Raw genomic sequence first — 6,000 nt, 5'->3', positions numbered from 1 at the left:
CCTACTGTGTAAAGAAGGAAAAAATGCTGTAAGAGATATTATTAAGGAAACTGACAAAATTGGAATGTGAAAGGTAGATTAGATAAATCTATGATATCATTATAAACTTTTGAAGTTGATAATTGTACTATGGTTATTTAAGAGAATATACCTATATCCATATTAAGAAATACACAATGAAATATTTAGGAATAAAAGGCCATGATCCATGTAACTTATTTTCAAAGAAAATAAAAACACTAATTTGAAAAGAGAGATGTCCTACTATGTTTACTGCAGCATTATTTACAATAGCCAAATAATGGAAGAAACCCAGTCTCCATCGATAAATGAATAGATAAGGAAGATATAGTATATACATACAATGGAATATTATTTGGCCATAAAAAAGAATGAGATCTTGCCATTTATGACAACATGGATGGACCCAGAGGGTATTATGCTCAGTGAAATAAGACAGGGGGAGAAAGACAAATACTGTATTATTTCACTTATATGTAGAATTTAAACAAAAACAAACAAAAATCCCCAGACTCTTAAATACAGAGAACAAACAGGTGGTGGCCAGAGGGGAGGTGAATGGGGGGATGGGTGAAATAGATACAGGGGATTAAGAAGTATGAACTTCCAGTTATAAATAAGTCACAAAGATGAAAAGTACAGTATAGGGAAGATAGTGAATAATATTGCAACAATGTTGTATGGTGACAGATGGTGACGACACTTATCATGGTGAGCACCGAGTAATGCACAGAATTATAGAATCAATATGTTATGTTTCTGAAACTAATATAACATTTGATGTTAATTATACTTCAGAAATTAAAAAAATAAAACAGATGGGGTAAGATATTAACAATAGGTAAACCTGGCAAAAGTGTACTATTTTTATTTTTGTCATAGTTTGTAAACCTGAAGGTTATTTTATTACAAAAAGTGAAAAACAGTTGAATTTGTTATTTTAAATGTTTATAGTTTAGGGTGTTGCCAGGGTGAAATCCAACAAATATGACCCAGGAACCCAGGAACACTGCTATCTTAGGAAATAACTCCTGAAGAAAATGAGAAATGTTGAAGTACATTTTTTTGGAAACTGAGACTTAAGTATTTACTTCTAAAGCAAGAGGACCTTTGGGCAAAAAGGCCCATGTGAAGAAAAATCACGTGAAGAATGCTAGGAATCAGCAAATCCCACATTTTCATGTCATTAAATTAAAATTTAAGTTTTATTTTCTAGAATTGTCTCTCTCCACCACCTCTTTCAGATATGAGCAAAATACATGAGAGGAAAATTGCATCTTTTAAAGTATTTACCAAGCAAAATGCAATGATAAAAATGTATATTCCTACCAGAACATTAATCTCGTCCTTCATGATTAACTATTGCGCTTTTCTTTCATCAGGCTCTGACCTTTAAGGTGTTCCTGTTGTGTGTGTTTTTAATGCTTAACTTTTCTGGAAAATGTGCAGAGGTCATAATGAGGCATAATTATATACAATATATAATTTTCTTTGGCCTTTTTCAAGTGCTAATTTAGCTATCATTTCTTCCTATAGACTTTTTTTAAGAAATTATTTTTAAGTGAAAGTTTTTTCTTCAGTTTTGGCATGAATTATATGTTCAATAAGTAATACAGACAGGAAATTTAGCAACGTGTGTGTGAGTGTTAAGTGAACTCTGTAAAAATTATTTATCTTGATCGAAAACGAGATTCTGAAACAGCTTTTTTTCCCTTCCAGACTCGGCCTTTATGAAAAGGAAGCCACAAGTAACTAGCCTAGCTCTCTTCACCCTCAGTTTCCTTATTGTAAAATGGGTGTCACTAATTAGTCCAGTGCCTGGTATACAGTAAACACTTATGTGATGAGTTATTTTATTATTATTTAGATTGATTTAAAAAATAATATCCAGAGTATGTTTACTGACCTAGCCAGATTTCCTGTAACTTATTCATTTACTATACCAAACAGTAACTGGTAATCACTATGGTGATGCCAAATCATCAAAGATTAAATTTTGTTTGAAAATGTTCAAGTTGCCAGTAAGTCAGAGGTGACTTAAATAAGCAGAGCCTTAGGTTAACAAGAATATTCTGGTTTACAATCATTCCAAATCAATCAGAATCTGTTTCCTTTTCCTTTTAAAAAGTAATATACCTACTAAATATTATTTCGTTCCTATTGAAAATGCCTCTTAGTCTTTCAATGATTAGTAATTTTATAACTTTCTAAAAAATGTTTCTACATACAGTCTGCAAGCAAATACATTACTGATGAGAGAGTGATCCTGAACTTAGAAAGTTCTTAAAGTATTTAGGAAAGAGCCAAAATGGGTGTGCATTGTAAAGAAAAGAACTGTTTTCTGAAAAAGTCAAGGAGCTTTCATTTTACAAAACCTTGCCGTAAGCATCATTTGTCACTTGAGATCAGCAGGGATAAGAGAACCTACATGAAGACTGATTTGATTTTCATACCACTTTAATGACAAGATAAATTTTCGGCAACTTGGATTTCTATATAAAAAGACACGTTAAAATAAATGAAACATATCTGCAAGCAAGCAAACACACACACACAGAGGGAATTACTTGTTTTGACTTGCTGACAGTGTAAGTAACTTGATCAACTAATAGAACAAGACCAATTCTATACACCATCGAGTATTTTTTTTATAAACCAGTGGTTAGGGAATATTGGGATTTAGAGAGGATCTTTTGCTTTTTTATGTTCCTAATACCTTCTGTCATTTTAGTCCTTGAATAAATTTTGCTGAATAATGTTTGTTTTATGTCTATTTGTTTACAGGGAGGTAGGATGTGTTTTTAATGACAGGGTAAGTGTAAGAACAAAGAAATATTTTAATAATTTTAGTGTTTCTTATAAAATCATGTATTAATTTTTATTAAATTGACAAAATCTATTATTGTATGTCTTGATGGTGTGGAAAAAACACCAGATTACACATGGGTAATCCTTTTCCAAATTTCCACATAAAATGAATGTAGAAGGGAGAAAGAGTACTGGCACAGTCTATAAAGTGGACAAACATGACAGCTTCCATGGTAGAGATACGAAAGGTTTTGTGTACATCTGGAAGATATTGATGTTCCATATCTGATGCCTCTGTAGTTAACCAGGGGTGAACTTACCTGGGCTAACTCATCAGAATCGGCCATTTCTCCAATGTAAATGTGAGGCCAAATTTTGTTGCATTTTACATTTGCTTCCCTTAAATTCACTTTTTAAAAGAATGGACTCACCAGAAAGCTTGGGTTCTTCATCACTGTGGAGTGTCCAGGGCTGTACGTCCATGCACAGGGCTTTCACTTCTCTTTTCTTTCGAAGTCCTTTCTCAGGTTTTGGGGAACTTTTCAACCAAGAGAGTACAAGCCTCAGGATCAGTGATTCTTAAACATGATGTCATAAGGGATTTGTAATGAATAATAAGGCACGAATATTTTAAAATAATTTTTAGGGTCTCTAGGTGACTTAGTCCATTAACCATCTGCCTTCGACTCAGGTCATGATCCCAGGGTCCTGGATTCAAGCCTCGCATCGGGTCCCCTGCTAATCCGCCTGCTTCTCCCTCTCCCCCATCTGTGCTCTTTCTCTCACTCTCTCAAATAAATAAAATAAAAATCTTTTAAAAAAATACTCTTTTAAGTACAAATTAGGTTTGCTTCGAAGTTATGTATAAAGTAATGTCACTCCATTCAGCTGTATCATGATCCCCTTTATGAGTGGGACAGAAGGGGGGGTCTTTCCTCACCGGAAATTGTTTATGAATCCTTGGTAAAAGCCTGGAAGGGTCTCACAGAAGCGAACAACTTCCAAGTTGTGTGTGTTGCAACAGAAAAGAGAAGGAGAAAAATTGCTTTATGTAGGCCCTGTTTTACTTCAAGACACAAGTACAAATAATCTTTGCATATTTTCTGCTTTGGTGAGGGCTCATCAATCAACAAACAGAACCATCTCAAGGCATTTGCCAAAATGCCTTTGCACCAAGAAACCATAATAATGTGGGCCTGATGTACACACATCAGTGTGTTATTTTACTCTGAAAATGCAACTACATGGCAAGTCTCCTATTTAGGGGCCATTGATATATGAAAAGTATGTGGTTGCTTTTTAAGGAAGAGGAATTGACTAAAAAGACCTTCAGTGAGTGTCCCCTCCACAGGCATGTGGCAGTGGGAGGTGGTAGTGCGCTCCATGGTGAATTAAGGAAAAGAAGTACTAAGAATGGTTACCTTTTGAACATCTTCTATTCAATAAGAATGCCCACCTGTGGCCACAGCAGGGTCTGTGGTGAATACTTATTTCCTTGGCAAATTCAGATTGTTAATTATGACCAGCATGTGGGAAATGAAAGTGTATCTTACACAATCAACGATTATGGTTTTTACCTTTGTTTGGGATGAAAAATAAATTTGAAAAAAAAGAAAACAAAAACAAAACAAAACAAAAACAAACAAACAAAAAAACCGGACTCTTTGAAATGGCCAGGATTTAAAAATGCTTTAGAAAAACATTTAGAGAAAGGATTCCAGTTTATCAGTGAATTGAAGTGAGTTTAGGTTATGTCAATTTTCCTGATGGTTCTGATTGAACTAATGACTTAGTCTGTAATTGACTAACCCTCTAAATCAATCAAAGCCAGGCTGTTAATAAGTGAACTAAACTTAAGTCCTTAAACCAACTGTGGATGTGGAACAATCGTTAAGTGTATGAAACAAAGCATACTTTATTTTACTAAAGGTAATATGAAACTAAATCGAGAACTCAACAAAGTCTAGAAAGCAAAAAATAACGATGGTGGGTGCTAATATGTTACATTGATTTTGCAAATGGGATTCCATCTACTTTTAAGAAAATGGTGTCAGAATTTAGAACACTGTAGGCCAGAAATGGGAAAACTTTTTCTGTAATGGAGCAAAAATGATTTTGTAAATATTTTAGGCTTTGTATGCTACATGGTCTCTGCCTCAAGTACTTAACTCTGCAGTTACAGTGCAAAAGCAGCCATAGACAATATGTAAACAAATGTGTGTGGCTATGTTCCAATAAAACTTTATTCATGGACACCAAAATTTGAATTTCAAATAATTTTTACACGTCATGAAATACTCTTCTTTTTTTTTCCAACCGTTTAAAAATGCAAAAACCATTCTTAGCTCATAGGCCAAACAATAAAAGGCAGTGTGCCAGATTTAGCCCAAACTGTAGTTTGTTGACCCCTGCCTTCAACTACTAAAGCATGAACTGTTAAGAGTAGCTTGTGAATTTCAAGACACATCAAGAATGTCAGTGACTCATTCCTTCTTCATTAAAGAGTAGCTATTGAACACAACATTACTTATGCCCTATACTTGACAAAAATGTTTACCCTGAGTTGAATAATGAAAAAAACAACTGGACAAATCCAGATTGTGGGTCATTTTGTAAAACTGGCCGGACTTTTCAGAAATGTCAGTTATGAAAGATCAAGGAAAGAAAGACTAAGAGCATAGGGAAACTGTTCAAAATGAAAAAGACATGAAAACTAAAAGCAATGCAGGATTTTTGTTTGGATCTGGGATTAATGTAGGCTGGAACATTTAGATGAAGTGTTAGGATTTGAAGTTTAATTTCAAATGGTTCAGTACAGAAGTATATGTGTGTATGTGTGTGTGCGCGTGTGTGTGTGTAGAGAGAGAGATGGAACTAATGGAGTGAAATATTAACAATAAACAAATCTGCATGATGAGTAGGAAAATATTGTACTATTCATTCAGCTTTTATAGGTCTGAAATTATTCAAAATAAAAACTGAAACAATGTATAGAAAAAAAAGACCGTTGTAAATTTAGTTGGTTCAAGTTAAAAAATTTGAAGTATAAGAATTATACAATGCTTGAAAAATCAGGTATTTATCAAAATTCTAAAATAATACTAAACTCATTAGGAGATTAAAATAATTTGACTCATAACAAATAGCAGGATTATTTCAGTGTGTTTTGAT

The sequence above is a fragment of the Martes martes genome (genome assembly GCF_963455335.1).
Source record: "Martes martes genome assembly, chromosome: 7".
Taxonomy (NCBI): Eukaryota; Metazoa; Chordata; class Mammalia; order Carnivora; family Mustelidae; genus Martes; species Martes martes.
Note: the sequence above shows the minus strand (reverse complement) of the source record.